At 40.0% G+C, this 24,153-nt stretch overlaps 1 protein-coding gene across 5 annotated transcripts in view; it reads right to left on the bottom strand.

Moving 5' to 3' along the window:
- EDAR (ectodysplasin A receptor) overlaps positions 1 to 24,153 on the bottom strand; it is a 120,919-nt gene that overhangs the window by 73,346 nt on the left and 23,420 nt on the right. For 2 of the 5 annotated variants that reach the window (XM_072621832.1, XM_072621830.1), the window contains exon 1: positions 3,208 to 12,978. The exons of 2 other annotated variants lie outside the window; for them this stretch is intronic. The gene's annotated coding sequence lies outside the window, so the exon portion shown is untranslated. Of the gene's footprint in view, positions 1 to 3,207; positions 12,979 to 24,153 lie in introns of those variants that run through there. One more of the 5 variants, XM_072621834.1, reaches the window with a different exon arrangement.

Consider the following 24,153-nt stretch of genomic DNA (forward strand, 5'->3'; position numbering starts at 1 on the left):
CATAGGTCCTTTGTTCCTTATCATTCAATAGATAATTTGTTGAAGAACAACTATGTTCAGTAGATCTAGCTCTAATAATCTATGAATCTGTTGGCATGGGTGTTATAAAAGACACACTAATGTTAAAGACAAAGTCCCTGCCTTCCAGAAGCTTACAATCTAGCTGGGGAGATAATATGTGAACTATAATGTAATAAATACCACATGAATGAGACAGAAAGTAAGTGCTATAGAACTTCAGAGGACGAAGGAGTGATTGGAATGATCTTGGAGGAGGTATCATTTGAGCTAGGCCTTGAAAGATGATTACAGTTTCTACTGAGATGGTGGTTGGGAAGGAGAGCATTTCAGGTGGAGGGAAAAGCACAAGCAAACACTTAAATGACAGCCAAGACAGTGCATAGTGAGTGCTCTATGAATGCTAGCTGTTATTATCCTGGACCAACTGATACATGGACCAAAATGATACTTAGAGCAAGTATGTTTAGAGTCTTGTGGCTCTGCCATAGGAGGACTGTGTTTGTCCCAGACGAAGGGTTATTTGTTAAGACTCAATGTGTACTGTGGATTGGGGAGGTGGGGAATTGCATTTTCTTAATCTCTTTATATCGTTATATTGTGACCAGTGATAGGAACTTCTAATTCAGCCTAAGCATCCAGACCTGTGGACTATGCTGGAACACACATATGTATGGACTGTAATGTTAGATTATCAAGTTAAAACTCTGAATTATATTGGGAAAGAATGTTCCTTACAGAGCGAGTCTAAGGTGATAAGGGCTTCACTGCTTTCTGCTTCATTACATCTCTTAACTAGTAGTCTGTTGCTCAGCATCTAGCCTTGCTCATTTGGCATATCATGTAGGGTTGCCTTGCCTCGCTAATCCTCCATAGCCAATATTCTTCTTCTCCCCCCTCTTCCACCATTCCTTATATATTCATCTCTCTGAGCTAGTGACATTAAGGAAAGTGACCTGATAAACTGAAGTAACAAACACTTGTCAATTGTTCTTCCTTTAGGTAGTCATATTCTAGGGATAATGAATTAATTAATCCAAAGGAGTAAATCTCTAATAGTGGACAACAGGGAAGGAGAGACATCTTGGGAGTCTGGGGATTTCTTTTTGGTATTCTTCAAATCAAACTATGTAGGTAACTAACTCTCTCTATTATAAAGCCAAACAGATACTTAGATGTTTTAGCAGAAGGGAGAGCAAGAAAATTGGGTTAGGCTTCTTTGTGGCAATGCCAGACAATTTTGGGTGGTGTAGTTACCTTATTGGTTTTCTTGGTGTGTCGGTATTTGTACTCCCTGTGTTGTGGGTGTGCTCAGGAAAGTCCTTTGCTTTGAACTATGCTATAAGCTGCTTGAAGTCTTAGGTACAGAAAGCATGAAAAGGTTTGGGTGATAACCATTAAATGAACATTTATTAAATGCTTGCTACTTGCTAGGCACTGTGCTGGGTTATTAAGGATACAAGGACTAAAATGTAAGTCCTTCTCCTCAAAGACCTTTCATTCTTTTGGGGATAGAATGATGACCCTGTCTCAAAAGAGCAGTTACAACTTGGCAATACCTTCTTGACATCTTTGACCGTATATTCTGAGCCCTTCCCTTTTCTTTGCCCTTGAGTTTGTGGAATGGAAACAGAGTTGTGATGGCCATCGTGGTGGCATTCTGTAAGTTGGACATCTTCCATTTGTAGGTAACGGTAGTACCTTTTACATTAATGCTGCTGTAAGAAAGGCTGATAGTACTTCAAAAAGACAATCCATAAGTTTTTGCTTCATCTGATTAACTCCTGAGCTTCATTTCCTAATGACAATTCTTTGGACAAGAGACTTTAAATAGCCTAAACCAAAGGGTTTTAGGGGGAGGGAACAATGGACAAGTAGGATAGTTATATAAAGCTCCTACTGGTAATGCCGCTTGGGATTTTTTCACATGAAATATCGTGTGAAGAATCTCTTCCTTAGCCCCTGTCCCAGTTCCCTGGGCTTCCTGCCATTCTAATTTACACCCACACACCTGAATAACTTTCTGCTGCCTTCACATGGAGAAACTTTTACCCCCTCCAATCATGTATAAAACCCAATTGGTCTTTAGCACTAGAAGTTGGGAAATAACAATTTAATTGATGTCTGCCCCCAGTTTTTCACCAGAATTAATGGGAGGGGCTAAGGTTGAGAGAAGACTCCTCCTGATCAGATATTTTTGCTAAGATAACTGAGCTATTCCAAAGGGCACGGGATATTTGTTTTTCTTTTAGATTCTCTAATTGGGGCAGATGTTGCACAGCCTCATCTGCATTAAGCCAAATATTATGTCTTTGTAACGTTTTTGATCTTTATTAATTATAGCTCAGGAAAGCTGACAAAGGCAACCTGTCTCTTTAATATAAACAAGATTAATTGCACGGTTCCTGCATAAAATGAACCACCAGCAGTTCAACAACAACAAAAAAAAATCTTTGTCTTTAAGCAGCTCTTGGATAAAAAAAATTAAAACTGTTACAGGAAGTGTTGGGGCTGCCAAATTACCATGCCTGGGGGCCTCACCCTCATTATCAGACTAAAATAATGCACACACCCCTGCGCTTTCATCCTCTTCCAGGCCCAAGGAAAAGAAAGGCAGAATTAAAAAAAAAAAGAGAGAGTGGGGAAAAAAAAAAGAAAGAAAGACTTTACACAAAGAAGTGTCTCTGAAGTCTGGAATGTACCCTGACTGTTTGAAGACAAGATTTATACCTGACACCTTTCCTTAAGCTCATTGTTGGGACTCGTCTGTTTTCAAATCAACCGCAGACTGACTGCTTCGGGTACCTCATTTTATAACGACCTCATAATCTAAGATAAATATACCAGGGATAGCTATCACTTTCATTAATAACCATGAGATAGTCCTTCCTTCAGTAGGCAAAAATAAATAAATAAAAACAAGCTAAAGCACTTAGTTGGGGGTGGGGGGGGGTGCGGGTGGTCTTTGAGGGGTTGACTCCATGAATTTAGAATCATGGGTTGAGGAAAGTGGGGCTTGGATAAGAGGATTAAAAGGTTGTTTACACCTTACAATCAGATCTTAGGAGAGAAAGGTCTGTAGAACAAGAACATGTGGTAGGAAGGGGCTGTATGTCAAGTCTGCCCTTGTCCCCAGGAAATCTGCACAGGAAGTAGGTGGGGAAAGCCCACATCCCTCACCATACTCACTCTCTGATGAAGACCCAATGTTCAGGTGCTTGCCTTTCCCACTTGGGTTCTGGAGTCCAATTATCAGGCACGTTAACCTGAGATGGAATCTCGGAGAGCCGGTAATTTGTTACCTACACGATTGGAATGTCTGGGAGTGAGGGTTCTGAATTCACTGTAGAAACTGAGGTGGGGTTCGTAGGAGGATTTTGGTCTTGAAGTCAATCAGAAACTTAGAGAACAGTCTTATTTAGGGGTTCTAGAGACAGCTTGGTAGAGTGGAAAGGGAAAGATTTGGGATTAGAGGACCTAATTTCAAATCCCAGCTCTAGAATTTATTTCTTACTTAACATATGAGCAAATTATTATTAATCTTTGTGGGCCTGAGTTTCCTTATCTGTAAAAAATGAGGGAGTTGAACCAAATGTCCTCTAAGGTCCTTCCCAACTCAAGAAATATGGTAGGGATCCTTGGAGAAGTAGGTTGTTGGGATGATACTGACATGTCACATAAGTTTGCTTTAGCAACCCTTGAATACAGTGAGGGGCAGTGGAAAGAGGATCGGATTTAATTATTAGATGACCTGGATTCAAATTCCAGCTTTGCTACTTTCTACCTCTGGTCTAGGACCTTGAGCCAGCCTGTTCACTCTCCTGAACCTCAGTTTCCTTATTTCTAAGATGGGAGGGATCATACTAGATGATCTCTGAAGTCCCTTCCGACTCCTTCTTCTTCCCATAGAGAACATTCAAATTCTGTCAGGTTCCAATCAAGCACAAACCACTGTCAGCAATGAGGCAATTGGAATTGGCAAAACCCCACAAAGAATGGAACAGTGTGCTCTCTTCGGCTTGCTGTAAACATGGGCCAAAGCCAGAAAAAAAAAAGGAACACGTTTTGTGTCAACACCTTCCTGCTGCTTCTCATCAGTTTCTGACCCTGGGAAACATTACTGGAAAAATGCCTTAATGGAGTTGAGAGAGCAGGACAGCAAAGAACTTCAGGCTCCAGAGAAGGCCATGCAGAGGTTGCTCTGGACTAACACATCTGGGGAGGGGCACAGGTGCTATAACCCCAGGACCATGGTGGTTCAGTAATTTAGCCAACCTCAGTGATGTTTGGGGGGAAGGAACCTAATTCCAGCCTGGAAACATGGCCCAGTGTCAATCTTCTTTCTTTTCCTTTTTTCTTAATTTAATTCTGAACTTAACAAGCATTCAATAAAGTGAACATTTGTTGACCCATTTTCCAGAGAGTGATTCATGTGAAGGGAAATCACAGTTTCCTAGTATTTGTTGATGTTTTCTCAGACCAAGAGCTAGGAGCTAACGAGTAATCCTAGAGGTGATTTTTAATGAAGTGTGTGGGGAAACAACAAATTGTGATTTAGTCATTGTTTAAAATTAATCCTGGGGCTGATGGTGGTGGAAGGGAGGGTGGTAGGCAAAATTTATGCTGTGAGGATGAGTCTCAGATATTTAAATGTAAGGGATATGGAGGCCCACTCCCAAGAAATTGGCTTTTCTTTCTTTGTAGTCCTCTTGGATTTTTTTTTACCAAGGAATCTTTATTGGTGTTTTTCTCACTGGGATATCTTTGAGCAGATGCCAAAAAACAACACAGATTTTTCAAGGCTTCCATGATACTGATTGTTGGTCTATAGAGTGCCCTGCTAAGTGTAGCACACTCCATGACATGCAGAATGGACACACCCAGATGGGAGACAGGCTGGAGTCTGCAAATATAGCTCTTGACACCTAGCTAATGATTGCTGAATCCAATGAAGCAGCCAGGATGGGGAAATCAGTTTCCCAGATGAGGCTGAAGAAAAGGGAGCTCCCAGGAGTAAGGTCACATGACTGTGTCCAAATGTTTGGAATATAGTCAGATTCTTGGCTCAAAGGGCTGTTTGAAAATTGTCAGGAAGATAGTTTTCTTCTAAAACATCAGATTTTCCATCCATTTATTATTGAGGGAAGCTGAGTCTCTGTTTTTTTGAATTGTTCTCTTAAAAAGGAAAGCTACAGAAATAGAACTATCTGGATACCAAGTTCTCTTGACTACTTCTAGAGAAGTGTACCCATGTACCCAAGTGCAGAACTAAGGTAATATAATAATAACTAAAACCAAACTACTATTTGAGAATAGTATCCTAATCTCCTTGGGAAAATGATGATCTAGGATGGGATAAATGCATTTCAGGAATCCAGGCTGTAGGTACATAAAAACACTTCCCTAACCCTCACTGACTGATTGCTTTCTTCTCTTTCCTTATTCTCTCAGCTCCCATTCCACAAACTCCTGACCTTCCACTGAATGGAACTTGGGAACTAAGAGAGTTGTATAGTTTGACCCCAGAAGGCAAAACCAGACACAGAGTAAAAGTGAAAATGAAAGAAATTTAGATTTGATAAAAGGGAAAAAAAAATCCTAATAATGAACTATTCAAAAGTGAAATAGGATGTCTATGGAAATAATGGTTCTACTTCCTTGTATGTCTTTAAGCAGGGATTGGATGACCTCTTGATAGATATGTTGGGATAGGGATTCCTTTCCAGTACAGGGAAAAGTAGTTGGCAACTGACATCCTTTCTGACTTTAAACTTCTGTTTTTCTGTGAACCTAAGGTCCAAATAATATACACTGAGAACATGAATAAGACTAAGGGATATGGATGTAATTCAGAATCAAACTAAGAGGGATAGTAGACCCAACATACACTCCTTCCAACCTGGGGTAAGCCAATGGTAGCTTCAAGCTTTCTCTCAAGTGTTATGCCAAGATGGGGACTGAAGAGGTATGACCTTTCTGTACTGCTTGCCTAAAAGGGTCAGGGTCTTTCATTGCATCCTGGGTCATCTCCAGTCATCCTAATGAATATCTGGCCATTGGACCCAGATGACTCTGAAGGAGAAAGTGAGGCTGGTGACCTTGCACAGCCCTCCTTCACTCAAATCAAAGTCAACTGCAAGTCATGTCATCATCCCCCTGATGTCATGGTCCTCTTTGAGACTAAAGGACAAACACACACAATACAGCACACACACAGCTTCACAGCTTATAACCAAACGAGCAGGGACAGAATGGAGCACAGTCAAGCAACCTCACTGGTTTCTGGTAATGTTGTGAGGTCCAGGGACAAGAAGGAAATAATCAAGAGCTTTGTAGGTAATGATAAAACAAATGAATAAATTTGGTCCAGGAAGAAAATACTCCAAACCCCTTTCCTTCTTAAACAATTTGACATGACAAAGAAGAAGTGTCTTTAAAAGAAACTATGTAACCCAAGAAAAAGGCTTGCCTGCTTTTGTCAGCCTGGAACCACAGACTCTGGGCATGATCTTTTACACCTGTCACATAGATGGGGTTCCCAGTGGTTACAGTATATGCTCAGGGCTATACAACCCAGTCAGTGGAGTAGACAGATGCAGGGTTTGTGGTTTTCTTGTTGTGGCTGAATTGTCCATTATACCATTACCATTTTCACTCTGGCTTCTCTCAACTTGACCCTCTCTCAGGTGCCAACAGCATGGGTAGAGATGAAGAATCATGGGACCAGAGGTTTAGACTTGGAAGGGACCTCCAAGATCATCTAGTTCCCATCTCTCTCATTTTACAAGTGAGGAAACAGAAACAGGGGTAGATTAAATGATTTACCCAAGGTCACACCAGCGGTAAGTATCGGAGATAAGATTTGAATACAAGTTTTCTGACTCCAGAATTAATATTCTTTCTCCCTCTATCTCTCTCCTTCGAGACATTGAATGCCTGTATTTCCCCTGAAGAAGGTGATACATGTTTACCTATACGGTGTTTGCTTCAGTTTCGTCATCTGTAAAATGAGTTGGAGAAGGAAGTGGCAAACTGCTCCAGCATCTTTGTCAAGAAAACCGCACTTGGGGTCACAGAGTTAGACACGACCAAAACCAATGAACAACAAAAACAGCAATGGCCTTTTGCTACTTTGATTTTTTTTTTTTTTTGCCTTGGGAGAGTTGATGTCTTGTCTCAGAAAACCAGGCCGTTTGGCACAGACTTTTGTAAAGGGATCACTGACCAAATTTGAAATGTGGAATGGGAGATAACCCATGTACTGGGGTAGAACGAGAGAAAACAATGGAACAAGACAGGACCAGCCAAACTCTCCATGGTGAACCCTGATTATCACCTGACCTGTGTTCGATGAATATTTCTGAGAAATGTCTGATTCCTATCACTTCATGAGGCCAAGATAAAATTGTTTCCTTGGTTATGAATATTATGGAAAGCACCAAAGTATGTATGGAACACACATTCGGTATGCAGAGGCAGAGGGGCTACTTGTGTCATAATTATCATATCTCCTCTATTGGCTTCAAGGGTAAGAGTGCTGTTGGCTGGCCTCAGGACAGCCCTCTGACAGCCCTGCTGGAAGGAGTGATTTGTTCCAGGGAACCAGCCATTAAGCTGCTACTGCAATTTCAGGATTTAGGTTGGAAAGTTCATAGGATCCTATGATCATAAACACAATTAGAAAGGACCGTAGAGGTCATCATCGCTTGACAGAGGCAGGATTTGAACTCAGATCCCCTGACGCCAAGTTTGGTCATCTTACTACTTTAAAATATGGGTCCCAAACAAATCCAGGGCTATAATAAATTAAGGAGGTGGTTTAACGAGCAGCATTGAAAAGGGACATAGTTCTCTGAAATTGCTGTTGTCCAGAAAAAAAAAATGTAAATGTGTATGTATGTGTATGTGTACATATAGATACATGCATATGTGCACATGCACACATACATATCCATATTCAGGAAGCAAAAAATGTCAAAGGGAAAATGCAGGTGTCTGACCGAAGCTAGAATTTGGTTCATTCTGAAACATGCCCCAAATATAACAGAGTTTGGCGAAAGTGTTGGAGGACGCATTTTCCAAGGACAATTTTACTTGTTAAAATGTAGAAGTCATATGTCAAAAAAGTTCTACATCTATAAAATATATCTTTTTCCATGTTCTTATATATTTTTTTACGCTGGCATCTTCAGTTTTTACATCATCTTAATTTTCTCAATCTCAATTTCTATTTCCCTACCCAGAGAATCATCCCTTATAACAAATAACGAAAAAGGGAAAAAAGCAGTTCTTAGCAGTCAACACACGTACTGAGTTTGACATCATAGAGGGTTCCACCCATAGTCCCCCACCCTTCCTCACACACTTTAAAAAATATCAGCAGTACCTCTCTTGTATTTCAACTGCAAGATGATCACTCTTCAATGTGACCCTTTCTTACCTTTGCCTTGTTTTAAAATTTTTCTCTAGAGCTCTGGGGCATATGCTCCAACCCCAGAAAGTTTTCCCGATTTCATTCATGGGTCAAACTATTGTTGAATTAATACAAAAGGAGGCTATCCCTGCTATCTCTTTAAAAGTAAGAGCAAAAATCGACATGCAATCAGGGGTACTGTTCTGTGGTGACCAATCTCTCCAAAGTCAGAAGAGCTGAGATGCTGAGGAAAAGGTGTGCTCATTTATCCTTTCTGGTGCCAAGCTGGTTCTTTTTGTATCTGCCCTGGATCTCCTTCCAATTCTACTGTGTGTCAGTCAAGATTAGATGCTGTCAGTTCTAGACACTAGCGTGGAATCTTCCTGAAATCCTTGTGCATTTTAAAACTTTATCTGCTGCATGTGTGGTGGTGTAGCATAGAGCATAGAGAGTTGGAAGGTTGAGGCTTAAGTCCTTTCCCTGACATACTATACTGGCTGTATCAGGCAAGTCACTTAACTTTTCAGGGGTACAGTGATATAAGCCACAGAGAAGATAGTGACTTGAAAGTTCCTTGTACCAATGAGATCACAGGTTTTGGTGACCTAAAAAATAGGATGGAAATATGTTGGGAATAATTTACAAACAGCAGACTTCTCAAAGTCAAGCCACCGTATTTCACAGTGTATTCATAGTTCAGATCCTCTGACAAATAAACAAGAAAATGGACGGGAGGTAAGCCGTACTCATAAGACTGAAGACCTTAGTAGCTGTGAGAAGAAAATCCAATTTGCCTTTTAATATAACAATCCTAAACTTAAATTAATAAATTCATAAAGTTAAAAGTCTCAAAGTTTAAAAGTTGCCAAAAGGCTTGATGGAGATGCTGTATTTGCTTCCCAAAGGTCACTTTCTTCAGATCTTGGTTGGATGCAACCTCAGTGGTTCAGTGTGGGTGAGTTGCTTCAGCCAATGGAGGTATGTATGGCTGAAGTTGGTCAAGGTAACATGGTCCACCTACATTTGGCAACAGGACAACTACAGCTATTTCAAATGACGAAGTCCATTTCTACTGCCAGTCTTTCTTTATAACTTTTGCACAGACAGAAGTACAGCTGAACATAAATCTACTCAACTCAGAGAAGCAATGAGGGATCTATTTAAACCTACGGGTATTTGCCATGCTTTTGAGTTATTCATTATGACATGGTGAATAATCTCATCTGAATGTGAACAGAGTTTTGGTAAGATAAAGCCAAAAAATATTTGGATGACACAAAAAGGAATTGCTTTGTGTATATGTATGTCAATCTTTAAGCAAAACAGAATAAAATCAAGAGCCAGCCAAAAGAATGACATCATAATTCATCTACTACATCACCATGTAGTTCATCAGTTCAATTCAAGAAAACGGGTATTAGTTATGTACTACGTACCAAGCACTGTAGTAGGCAAGGAAGTACAAAAACAACAGCAACAAAAAAGAAATAGTTACTATCCATAAGGAGTTTACCTTCTACCTGAAGATAAAATAGGTTCACAGATCAGGAAATGGGAAATATATGAAAAATAAAGCCAAGTAATTTCATGAAAGGCTGGATGAAATGGAATCCATTTCCAGAAAATGAAGGATTGATTATTGCTTAAAGAGGAGACAAGTTACTAAAGTTACTACAGACAGTAAATAATCACAAAGAACAAACCAACACCAAACTTAATGTTCTCATTGCTCATACAATAGGACTGAGCAGCCAGGTAATAAAGTCCTTGCCTCTCTCTAGGGCTATAGGAAAAAAAAGAGGCACTGAATGTAAATCCATGGCTGCTCATATATTACAAGCTGTAACACTTCTGTGCAAAATTGCACCAGTCCTTACATATAATTCTGCTTCAAGCAGTAGTTTCCAATTACAAAAAACTAGAAATAATTTGCCTGCAGACATCTCTGATGAACACTTTAAGGCAAAATCATATTATCTAATAGTATTAGATAATACTAATTAGATATTGTATTTAAGGTATGCAAAATGACCCTCAATTTAGTTATATTCTATTAAACTGAAATTAGCAATCACAATACTTTTCTATCATCTCAATAAAATTGGAAATAGTCCAACTTTAAGTGAATGTGCCTTCCATTTTCCTAAGCTATCCCATATAAATTGTAAAGTTTTAGGATTGTTTCTGACAGACCAAAATGCCACACTTATAATCCGTTCTAAAATTGACTTCTGGATAGAACCACACAATCCTAACTATTACCAGATGGACATTGCCTAAACAGTCTAAGAGCCTGCAAAAATAAGAGGCTCCTCTAAAGAATTTTAACCAGGAAGGATTTTTCTCTTCCTAAGGCTCTCCAGGTTTTAGAGTGATTTGAATAGTCTTTTCTTACCTTTGCCTGGCTATGCATTTCTTTGCTTCCCATTTTGGTGATTAAGAGTTGAAAGCTTTCTGCCCATTTTCCTAGTCTTTATATTAATTGAACCTTTGATGTTAGGGAGGTGGAGCTATCTCTGCATGGGCAGGTAGGTAAGGGAAAGGGAGTAGTTACCTCAAAGCACAAATGAAATTTGAATATGTAAACCTTTACTGTCTGAGGGTAGCCCCCCTTCCCATCTGGTGTGTAGTCTCCCTCCCCTAAAAGACCATTTTCTGAAAACTGGAAAAACAGGGTATCAGCAATTTGAGAGAGATAACTTTCCAATACATTAGAACTAATGAGACTGAATTGTATACATCTCATGTCATGCTTTCCCCTTGGCTACAAGTGATGCCTTCCAACTTTTAACTTTGACTGATGATAACTATGATGACCCTGGACCTAGTACAATTTATGGACAAGAAAGGTAAAAACTCACCAAGGTGACTCTCTTTGATCACGTTCATTTTGAATCACTCATTTCCTACAGTTTGGTGGGTTTTGTTTTGTTTTTAAAATCAGAAAATGAGAATGGGTTTCAAGGGCTGCCAACTAAATCAATCATATTTGCTACCAAGATGATAGGATTTCTGATCTAGAGTTGGAAGGGACTTTAGAGGGTATCTAGTCCAATCCCCTGATTTAATAGATGAGGAAACTGAGGCCCAGGGAAGTTAAGTGACTTGCTCAAGGTGACATAGGTAGGAAAAGGCAGAATTTGACTCCAGCCCTCTGACTTCCAGAGGCAGTGTGATTTTCCCCTATACTGCTCTGCCTCTCCCATCACAGTTTCTGTATTAATAGAATAAACACAACATTTGCTACATAGATTTTTGGTGAAAAATATTTGCTAATGTTAACAGTTCAACTATACAAGAAGTTTTTTTAAAAAAGCATTGTACTATATTTTTGCTCTATTTTCTTGTTTTGGCACAATACTTACGAATTAATACAGTAAGATCCCAATATAAGGAGCCTCATTAAGTCACAGATCAATGAGACTTTGTCTCAAACCATGTCTCCTAAGAACACAGGCATGCCCTATGCATCCCTCTTAAAATATGGTAAATCTATAACGAAATTCACAGAATGACAGAATCACAGAATGAATTGGAAAGTACCTCACAGGTCATCTATTCTAACCTGAAGCATGAATCTCCTCAACCACATCCCTAACAAGTTCTCTGAAGGCTCTCTTTGAAGACTTCTATTTTTTACTCCATTCCATTCCAAAATGGAAACCCATTCCATCTTGGGTTAGTTCTCATTGTTAGAAAAATTTCCTTTTTTAATTAAGCTCTATTCTGCCTCTCTTTAACATTTACCCATTGCTTCCAGTTCTATTTTCTGGGATTTAATAAAAAAAATTTAATCCCTCTTGCACCCCATAGAAGCCAAAGGAGCAATGAATCAACATTTGTCTATTTGGTTTATGCTCTGCGCCAACACTACTAGTAATGGAAGGTCTCTATCACGATATTCTGAAAGCATATGTGTGGCCCCCCTACTCTCTTTTTCAAGAAACTACAATGGCACTTGATTGAATACGATTAAGGATATATCCACTGGGATAAAATACAAGCCCCCCTGTTTGGCATTTAAAGCCAGATCTGGTAATCTTGGTCATCTGGCCCCAGGCCATATTTTCAGGTTTATTGCACATTAACCACCTTCAATTATTCTACATTCCTGATAAACTGGCTTTCCTGTTCTTTTCCATATGTGACATTCCATCTAGTCTCTGTCTTGTCATGGGCTGTCCCCTCAGTGCCAGGAATGTATTCCCTCCTTACCTTTACTTCATCTAATACCTTAGCTCCCCTAAAGGCTCAGCTCCAGTGGCACATCTACACAAGCCCTAGCTTGAACAAGCCAGTCACTAGAAGTCACTAATTCCCTCCCTTTGGGAAATGATGTGAATATTTTTTGTATTTATTTTTCTGTGTTCATGTTGTTTTCCCCCAGTAGAATATAAAATTGAGGATAGGGGTTGTTTCTTTTTTCTTTCTTTCTTTCTTTTTCTTGCCTTTGAATTCCTATTGCTAATATGTATTTGGCATATAGGAGGTGGTTAATAAATGAATTGAATGAATGGAAGGATTGTGTTATTTTCCCCTCTCCCCAAACCCCAAATTCTTCTTCTTTTCAGGCTTAACACCCCTCCCTCTTTCCAAAGATTCTTATATGTTATGTTTCTGAGTCCCTTTATTGTGCTGGTCTTTCTCCTTGGGATAAGGTCCAGCTTATCAATATTTCTCTTCATCTGTGGCACCCAGATGGACAACATGTGAGAAGTATAGTGTTTTTGAAGAGGACCACAGCATGAGGGAAATGATGACATGATTGGCAGTTGACTTTGATTTGAGTGAGGGAGGGCTGTGCAAGGTCACCAGCCTCACCTTTCCTCCAGAGCCACCTGAGAGCAGTGACCAGATATTCATCAGGATGACTAGAGATGGCCCAGGATGCAATGGGAGACCCTGGCCCTTTTAGGCTAAGATCTTTTCAGATTCTCATTTTGAGTGAGGTAATTCTCACTCAGTGAATAGGTGAATAGGCCTCTTTAAAAAATGAGTCAAGGGATGGTTCCTTTAATTAGAGAGAAAAAAGAAAAAAAATCAAGCTGGGAGGGAAGGAAAGAAGGGAGGAAGGAAAGAAGGAAGAAAGGAAGGAAGAAAGAAAGAAGAAATCTAACCAGTAAACCTCAAGTTAACTGGGCAGCTTCTGGCCATCAAAATTTACCTTTCTTTGGAAAGGAGGAGAGGGAGAGGGAGAGGATGAGCTGAGTTACCCAACTGGCTGGGTCCCCATTCAGACAGCTCAGTCTACTCACAGGTTGTGTTTGTCCTTTGTTTTCGAAGAGGACCATGACATCAGGGAAATGAGGATATGACTTGCGGTTGACTTTGATCTGAGTGAGGGAGGGCTGTGCAAGGTGTATGATTTGTGTGGATTAGAGAAAGACTACCACTTCACTGATTTTGAATGCCAAGCTTCTATTAATAAAGGCTAAAGTTGCCTCAGCTTTTCTGATTGGTAGGTCAACTTGGTATTGAGTCTATAGTCCACCAAAACCCCTGAGTCATTTTTCACATAATCTGCAGTACAAATGAGTTTTTAAAACTAATTTATCCCTATTAAATTTCACCTTTTTAGATTTGACCCATGAGCTAACCTATCAAGATTTTTTGTGATCTTCTTGAGATCTCTGATATATTTTCCAAAAACTTCTTCCAGATTGCATGCCATCTGGGGGAGGGAAGGGGAGAAAATTTGAAACTTATGAAAGTGATTGGTGAAAACTGAAAACAAGCAAATAAATAAGTTTGGAAAAAATAGAGTATAAGTTCCTTGAGGGTAGAAGCCTTTCCTTATGCTTATATCTGTATTCCCAGTATATGCTTGTTGACTGACTGGCTGATTTTAATACTGTCTTCTACTGCTCAGCTCTTCTTTGAAAAGTGTGCCATCAATGCCCCTACCCAAACTGCTGACAAAAGTGTGAAACAGAACAGGGCCTTGGGACTTTGAACTCTGAAGTGCCTCCAAGTTGACAAAATTGGCCTCATATCATATCAGTCATCATTCTTTGGGTTTGATCCTTCAACCATTTCCAAATTTACCTCTCTTTTCTGTGGTTCAGCCTCTATCTCTCCATCTTGTCCTCAATAGCATGCCAAACGCTGTGCTGAAATCCCAGGCATGCTAAGCAGGAAGTATGGTATAGTAGAAAGAGCTACTCTGCTAAGTGGTTCAGGGGATAAAGCACTGGGCCTGGAATCAGGAAGACCTGAGTTTGAATCTGGCCTCAGACACTTACTAGCTGTGTGATCCTGGGCAAGTCACTTAACCCTGTTTGCTGCAGGTTCCTCCTCTGTAAAATGAGCTGGAGAAGGAAATGGCAAACCACTTTAGTATCTTTGCCAAGAAAACCCCACATGGGGTCACAAAGAGTCAGATGTGACTGAAATGATTGAACAACATCCCAGGGTTGTTTTGAGATCAAAACAAGATTTTATCTATCTATCTATCTATCTATCTATCTATCTATCTATCTATCTATCTATCTATCTATCTATCTCTCTCTCTCTCTCTCTCTCTCTCTATATATATATATATATATATACATACATACATATATATTCACATACATACATATATATATATATATATATATATATATATATACACAAATATTTTGCAAATTTCAAAACTGCTTAGTAAGTACTATGCTAGCTATTCCTAGCTAGCTACTAGATTGATAGCCTTGTCAACAAGAAAATAAAATTAGTCTGTTAAAATTTGTTTTTGATGAACCCATGCTGGCTTGCAGTGGTCATTGCTTCCTTTTCTAAATACTCACAAAGGACTCTGTTATCTTGGTTTCCAAACAACAGCTATGAGGAAATTCTACTACACATAACTGAATGTAAACCATTAACAGTGACCTAAACTTGTCTTAGATACAATTCTAATTTTGCATAGGGCTCATCTGAGTTTCAAATCAGCAGCTCTTGCTTTTGTTAAAGTAGTGGTTTCATGTCAGCTCTTTTGACCAGCTATTTGTAAGGACCAAGGCGAATGGGCATAGACTCAAAGGGACTTTGTTTATTTATAGCGAGGAGACACAGGAATTGTAACTCAGGCATGTGGTGTAGACTTAACAGATTATGTCACAACTTGATCTTGATCAAAGATCAGTCTGGAAAAAAATCCAATACAACATAAAAATAAGGGGCGGGGGGGGAAGAAAGAGAAACAAGTTCAATTCTCTTTGCTAAACATTTCCTCACTATGTCAAGTGGTCTTGAATTTTTGGAGCAGACTACTGACAAGATCAAGAATCTGGAAGGACTATTTTGGGGTTTATAATTCATAGAGAAAAGCAGAAAAAGGAGCAAAAAACCATAGGCTGGAATTTTCTTTGATTTTAATAATTCATATTTCCCTGAAGCTGCAGTGAATCTATTGTAGAAAAAATGACTTGAGGGTTTGTGAAAAAAAAAAAAAGAACAAGAAAATGAAGGTATGCTGCTTCACAAGGCTTTAAAGTTAGTGTTTATGGGTCTTCTTACTTCTCTTTTAATCCATGTCCCCCCACCCTCCACCATTTTTATGACCAAATAGGTTTATTGCAGTCCTGACTGAAGTAAGCAGTTTCCTCATTTTTCTGCCAAAATAAAGTGGCTATAAAACTTAAAATGATCTGGATGCTGTCACTGCAAGAAAAATTGCATCTTTGTAGGAAAATTAAATGTGAATTTGATCCTTTAATTGCTTTAATCTTATTCCACAGACCAATTTCTTTTCCCTCCTCCTCTGCTCCATCTCCATCCCCACAAAGCTTCATATAGCAGGATCTATGGCATTAAAAACTGGGTATACGTGTCTGTTTGAAGGTGTGATACCTGTGTCTAGAGAAAAAAAAAGGAAAAACCCAAACCTTTCTTTTCACTTCCAAACCAACCCCAAACCCACCAAGATATAGTTTCTCTTTATGGAACAATGGTAGCTAGTGCAACGACTTTACAAAGACAAAAGGTGGAATATCCTTGAGATTTAAGGTCTAAGAGCTGTCAGATCCAGCTTTGTAGAAACATAGCCTATCATTCCAACAGCCACATTAATAGAAAATAGCTTATGCACACAAGAACAAAGGCTACAGATTCCTTTTACACACGAATTAAGCGATCTTTTAAGAAAGCTGTTTTTGGAAACAGGTATAACACCTGCTACTTAAAAAAATTTCTCTTCTCCCCCTGCCCATTTGTACAAGCGTAGTCATTTTGAGAAACTGATTGGAAAAGACAATGGAATTTGAATTAAAAGGGGGGAAAAGCTTTTCTTTAGATATAACTAGCAGTCAGACCGCCTTCATATGTCATTATATAGACTAGGCTACAACATCCTTTCCTTTGAAAAGCATTTCTAAAAAATGGATCCTTTGATTAATTACATCCTTTGGTCTTTAATTGCTTAATTCTCCCTGTGGCCCTGTAAATGTGAGCTCTCTCTCTCTCTTTCCCTCCCTCTCTCCCTTCTCTCCCCCCTCTTTTCCCCCCCTCCTTCCTCTTCTCTCTCTGTTTTTCTCTATATTTGTCTCTCCTTTTTTTCACTATTTAGATCTGCCAAATATTAAGGATTAACATCACTGTTCAGGAAAGGGGGAGAAAGGGTGGTAGGTATACTCTCTGGTTGTTAAGACCCCAGCCAGGTTAATGAAATTTGGTTTAGAACCTTGATGAAGTGAAGGAGGTCCCTGGTGGGGAAGGAGGGTCTCATCCAATAAAATCACATTGTATGTTTTGTGGATTGCTCAGTACCTATTTATTGTCCACCATGTGCTCGGCACTATGTCATGCTGTTACTAACTGTCTGCCTGTGGCTGCTTCCCAGCAGTCCATACAACCTATAGATAAAGACTGGGAAGTGTAAGCATCCGGCTAGCCTGAAATTCTTGGCACTCTTACGTTGTCCTCTCTAGCAACATAATGGGACTAGGCGTATAGTTCATGAATAGGGTTCTGTGTTTTTATATTACCTGCTGATAATAGGCATTGTGTTTTCTAGCTACAGGGGGAAAGGGCTTACATCTTCTACCACACTGCTTTGCAGAAAAAAGGCTTGTTACTTTGGATTGCCCTCTGCTGAATGCTTGATCCTTGGCCAAGTTAGCTTTGACATCTCTTTTCTATGAAGACCAGTAGCCTAGGCTCTTTGGCAGACCCTCTTGTAAGCATCATCTAGCATTTTCTGTTCGGAGGACCAGACAGGAGGGAATTACTTCTCTTGGTTTTAAGTATCAGAGAAAGTATTTTTAATTCTCTCTTTCCTCATCTCCTTTGTTATAGCTTTGTAATTCTTGGTTTGTTTTTCTCTCTGATTTTAGATAAAACTGTTGTATCCTTCATCTTGAAGGATTTACTTGAAATTACAGAACTCTCCAGAACTTCTAGGCCTCTCCACCCTACTTTCTATTGTAATCAATTTCTATAACCTGTGGATGTGATAAAGAAGCCTGGCTGTTCTGTGAGGAAAGAATGAGGAACCACTCCTTGAATTATGCTTCTGTTTAGCTTCCTGTTGCTAAGGGTAATTGCTTAATTAAGCAATTGACTTTGGTGGGGTGGTGGGACCTGGATCCCCCAAAGCTCTAAGAACATGGCTCAGGAAGCCTCCTAATTTCTAAGGCCCCTGTACTGTGAAAAATTTTCCCTTGCTGTAAAACACAATCTCTTCTCAGAACAGACAAAAGGTTGCTTGGGCCAAAAATTTTTGTCCCTGGCTGGCCCAAGGTCCATGACTGACAACTAAACAAAAAAACTGTCTTTTCTCCTTCAACATTTGGTATCAACAAAGTTCTCTCTGCAAAACTCCTTGCATTTTCCCATCACTGACGCCTGTTCCTAAGACATCTGGAACCCTTGCATTACCTAATTATTCCTTTCCTCGACCCTTTTGTATACGAGCTTTAGATTCACCCCCAAGGGAACTTCACCTGCTGCTATTGGTGTTACAATAAACTGCCTCTTGACTGATGGATGACTTGAGTGTGTGAATTCATTCCAGGCAACTCTGCCTTGGCCTTCTTGGGGTCCCAGCATCCCTAACCTCTTCACCTTGACTAACTAAACAGTTATTTACTTAGTGCTTAGCATCATGCTAGGTGCTGAGTGGGAGGTACTAGGTTTATTAAATGAGTGAATGTATGTACTCCCTCCTCACGTTGGCAGTTAGAAAGCTAGACAGTCAGGGCAGGCCTGTGTCAGGTACTAGACATCCCCCTAACACTCAGAAAAGTATTATGCACATAGTAAGTACCGAATAAATGTTTGATGAATCAATAGCAGACTGCAGGAATGACTCAGAGACTGTCAGAGTTGGAAAGGACTTTTGAGAGTGTCGAATCCAATTCCGTCTTTTTATCCGTGAGAATATTCTAAGACTTCGTGAGGTTAGGAGGCATGCTGGATTCAAGTTTCAGCTCTGCCACTTCCTTACCATGTCACCCTGGGAAGCTCAGTGACTGTCTCTGTGCCTTGGTTGTCTCATATAGAAAATGGGTGTAACGATTCACAGCATTGTTGCATGAATCACATGGAATAGAAGTCCTCTATGGTAAAGCAGAGACAAAATCCAACCTTCTTGAATTCCAGCTCTCACATGCTCTTGGTACCATCCCACACTAGATGCCCATATTTTTCTCTACAACTTCAGGTAAGGGGAAACAGTTGAAGAATCAAAGAAATTTAGGTTTGCTCTTTAGAAACCCTTGCTCTAAATAGACAATAGCAGGGCAGTATGGTGCCATGGAAAGAACCCTGGATTTGAAGTCAAAGGACTTGGATTCAAGTTCAGACTCTCCTCCTTATCAGCTATGTGATTGGACAATCAATCAGTAAACATTTATTAAACGCCTACTTCATGCCCCAGGTTCTGGGGTTGTAAAAATAAGATTAAGGCAGTTCCTGCCCTCAGGGGGCTGATATTCTACTCAAATATAGAACAAAAGGGATCACTAATACTGGGGGAGGGAATAAGGAGAGATTTCTGCTAACAGCTCTTTCTTGAGCTGTGACTTGACCTTTCTGGGTCTTGGTTTCCTTATCTGTTACCAGATGACTCCTAAGTTTCCTTCCAGCTCTAAATATATGATGCTATGGATCTATATGGACAAATGAACACAGATAGGTCTGGCCAGGCAACTTCAGCAAGTATACAGTTACAGTGCTTTTTTGCTGTTGTTACCTCAGATCCCACCTCCTCCTAGCTGTGCTCTTCACTTCTCCGGCAAAGATGGAAGTGAGAGTAAGATTGGGCTGAAGTGGACAAGAAAGGAAATGAATCCGTCCTTGGGACGATCACAAAGATGATGTGTGTGGATGAGGCAAGTGGGACCAAATTGATTGTGTTACTGATGGCATATATTTCTTTTCTACTTCCACCTCCCTGTTATGATCGACTGTTTGATATGAGATTTAACGAAATAAAGCCGTTTGTCTTATTGAGTAAAACAAGAAAAAAATAGTTGAGAGTCAGTGGATCAGAGTACTAGACTGGGTTTAAATCTCATCTCAAACATGTAACTAATTGTAAAACCATGGGTTGGTGACCTTAACCTCAGTTTCTTAATTTGTAAAGTAGGGATAACAAAAGCACCTATCTCAGGGACCTTGGTGAGGCTCCAATGAGGTCATATATGTAAAGTGTTTGGCAAACCTTAAAGTGAGCTATTATTATCACCATCATCGAATTCCTTTGCCAGGAGTGTCCTAGGGAATCAGGGAGAATGGAAGCTGACATAAAGAGAGATCACTGACTTTCACTGCAGGGACTGACTATGAAATGAGCTAGAGCCCCAGGCCAAGTCTGATTCATGCTGGTGACTCTTCCTCTCTGCTGTGCCCCCTACCTGCTTCCTGCCCCCTCTCTGTCCTGGCTTTCCTCCAGTTCACTCGCTAGCTTGGCACCTTCCCTCATCTTCTTCTCTCTGTTCTTATGGTTAAATTGAATTGTCAGAGTGGGGCATGGCCCAGAGCCACAACCTTCAGCTGTTAAATCTTGAACAATTCTTCCATACAGTATGTCTTCAGTGTTCATTCATTCAGCAAATATTATTTTTTAGCACCTACTGTGTGCAAGACACTATAGTACGTAGCATTGTGGGAGGCGGATACCACAATGAATAAACCATAGTCTATAATAGTGCCTCCCTTTGTTCCAAGTGAATGAATCATTTTAAGTTGAACATGTCCTTGAAGTGATTTTCCTGGCGGGGTGGCTGGCATCTGCTGTTAGGAAAGCAGTTCCTCTGATACAAGCCTCTATCTGTTCTTTCATGTGAAAAAGAGAATGATAGATAGGTGTATAGACAATTCTGTAGCAACCAGGCAACTGTGGGGATTCACAATATTAAAGAATCTAAAAGAAGTAAGGGACCTTAGAGATTGTTTAGTTCAACTTTTACCTGAATAGGATTCCCTTCCATTATATCCTGACAAGTGTTTGTTAATCTTTCCTTGAAGACTTTCAGGGGTAGAGAACTCACTAATCCCAAGGCAGCATGTTCTAATTTTGGACAGCTCCAATTGTTAGGAAGGGTATTTAAAAAAAAAAAACAACACCTGATATTGGTGCAAACTCAGCCTTTCTATAATTTCTTCTGCCCAAGTGGAATCAGTTTAATCCCTCTCCTAAATGACAGTCCATCAGATATGTAAAGATTTGACCACTTTCCCCTTGTCTTTTCAAAGTCTTATCATCCTCACTTTTTTGACTGATTCTCATTTTGTCAGGTTTCCAATAATCCTCTGACCACTCTGGTCACCCTCTCTTGGATGTATTCCAGATAGTAAAATGTCCTTCCTGCAACGTGGCACCCGAAATTGTGCTCAAACCAACTTACTAGGAAATCCTTCAGAGATATCTGGACTTCAGCCGTATATCTTTGTGTCATACGGGAGCAAGGAGAATTTGCCTTGCTGATTGATAAAGATGTACTTGTTGGGGGTTACTGCTTACCAAATCAACTTCTTTAAATCATGTGGATGGTCTGACTGCCTCACAGAGTTTTTAGTTTTAGGATAGTTTATTTTTCATTTCACTAACTTGAGTTTGAACCATGGCAGTGAGCAGCTCTGTGAAGTTTCTGTTTTGGTCTTGGCTAGAGGACAGTCTGGTTCCAGCCATAGGAGATGCTTAGAGAACTTGGACCATCACTATTTTCTCACCTCTGCCTGCCAAACAGCTGACCATTTGCTCATTGTGCTAAAAAGAAGAATTTTCTTTCTTGGTATTGTGATGATTTAAAGCCCAGTGGACAGAAAGCAGACTATGGGGCTGGATGTCTACTCACAGAATGGTTGTGTTCCCAGTTCCACATGACCTTCAAAAGTGGACATTATCTATAAGGAGCACATCATCTCCTCCAACTCAGGCTTAGAAACATTATCATCATCAGAACCCCAGGGAGCCTGGATTCTTTTCATCATGCCCTTGGCCTCTGGTTTTAGGAAACTAACTAAAGTGTTTAACCCTACAGTCAAGGCAGCTCCATTTTTTTCCATCTTCAAGTTCAGGATCAAATAAACTTACAAATGTTTAGCAATAAGAGCCATCACCAGGGCAGGGGAAGCTGGGCAATGTCCTAGCTGTAGCTGAATGTAGAGGGTACCAGATTGGCTCTCCAGTTATAGAAGGGTGGTAAGGGAGTTAAGGTAGGGGTAGGTCTGTCAAGACTCTTGGTTTCTCTGGTGGATGAAGTTCTTCTACCCCCACCTCCCCACCAGGTCTGAAGAAAGTGAGAGATGGGCATTTCTTCTTCTTGAGAGATACTGTGGTTCCCAAACCCTAGGCCCTTTCCTAAAAAGGCAGGTAAGATGATGGGCATAACTGAATCTTTAAACCTTCACACTGGGATGAGCTAGGTACTTGGGCTAAAAGAAAAGGACAAGACAAGGAGGAGAGTGTGAAGTGGTCAGCACTGGCTCAAGGGACAGCCATCCATCCTCTTTCCCCATAACCTACCCATCCTCCATCAATGAGAAGCTCAGACACGGTGAGAAGCAGCATGGAATTGCCATGAGGATGTTATTTTCTCTCCTAATCACCAGTCCCACATCACCAATTGTCTATAGGAATCCCTAACTGGATGACTCACAGATAGTTCAAATGTATCAAGTCCAAACCAGAACTCATATGTTTCCTCCTCTAAACTTCTCTGATTTTGTTGAAGTTACCACCATCCATCCGATCAGTTACCAAGTAAACCTCAACTCTTCTTCTCCCTCACCCCTACACATCAAATCAATTACTAAATGTTACTAATTCTACCCTGACAATATCTCTCATCTCTCTTTCTTTCAACTCAATGGCTGCTCTCCTAGTTCAGACTCTCATCACTTCTTGTGCAGATAACTGGAATCCTGGCTTTCACTGTTGCCTTTCTAAACCACCCTCTAGAAAATGATCAAGATAATTTTCCCTAAAACTGGACCATCTCACTCCACTTCTCTGTAACCTTTGTTTGTTGTTGTTTAGTTGTATACAACTCTCTGTGTGACCCCATTTGTGGTTTTCTTGGCAGAGATACTGGAGTGGTTTTCCATTTCTTTCTCCAGCTTATTTTACAAATGAGGAGACTGAGGCAAACAGACTTGTCCAGGGTCACACAGTTAATAAGCGTCTGAGGCCAGATTTGAACTCAGGAAGAGGAGCCTTCCTGATTCCAAGTCCAGTGCTCTATCCACTATATCACCTAGTTGCTGTAACCTTCAGTGGCTTTCTATTGCCTCTAGGAGAAAATATAACCGATTCAGTTTGGCATTTAAAATGTTCACAATCTGGCTCCAGTCTAACTTTCTGGTCCTATTTACCATTATTGCCCTTTGTGAATTCCATGTTCCAGTCAGACTGGCCTATTTGTTATTGTCTGAACTTTCCACTTGATCTTGGGTCTCAGTCTCATGACACATTCATGAACATGTCTCTTCTGTCTCTTAGAATTCTGAGTTTTCAATCAAGGTTTGGTCAATATGCCACCTCCTAGAATAAGCCTCTCCTGATTCTTCTCATTGTTAACTCTCTCTCTTTTCAAATACATCCCTATATGCTTACCTGTTTACATATTTCATCTCCCTAGTAAACTGTAAGCTTCTTCAAAGCAGCAGTTATTTTAAATTTTGTCTCAGTATTTCCACTTAATAAATGCTTGTTAGACTAGACTGAATTGGAAACTACTGGGTGTCCCTCCTTTCTCACCCCACCCAGGGACCATACACTTCTTCACCCTGTGAAAAACCCCTAACTGAGGGTGACTTTCTTGACTATTGGTTCAAGTGCAAAAAGAATTTCCCATTTTTATTGTGTTCATGAAAAGTGAAAGGCTTTACTACTGGACTGTTCAGAGTCTTCTCCACTCATTTAACAACCATTGAACATCTACTATATGCATAGCACTTTGGTCTTTGCGAGTTTGGAAAGGGTGATAGAGAATTTTGGCACATCTGTGTCTATCATCCTCTCTGAGCAAGCCCCCAGAGAGAACATCAGTTATCATTTAAATACTTAGACCTCAAATATGTTTTTCCTTTTTATCAGGGGTTCTTAATCTGAAGTCTAAGTGTGGATAGGTTTAGGGAGTCTATGAACTTGGTTGGGAAAAAAATACAATTTAATTTTCACTAACCTCTATTGGGAAGTTATCATGTCCTTCAATTATTAATTAAAAAAGCCCAACAAACGAAACCATTATTTTGAGAAGGGATCCACAGACTTCCACAATGTCAAAGGAATCCAGGAC

This window comes from Notamacropus eugenii, chromosome 6 (genome assembly GCF_028372415.1).
Source record: "Notamacropus eugenii isolate mMacEug1 chromosome 6, mMacEug1.pri_v2, whole genome shotgun sequence".
Lineage (NCBI taxonomy): Eukaryota > Metazoa > Chordata > Mammalia > Diprotodontia > Macropodidae > Notamacropus > Notamacropus eugenii.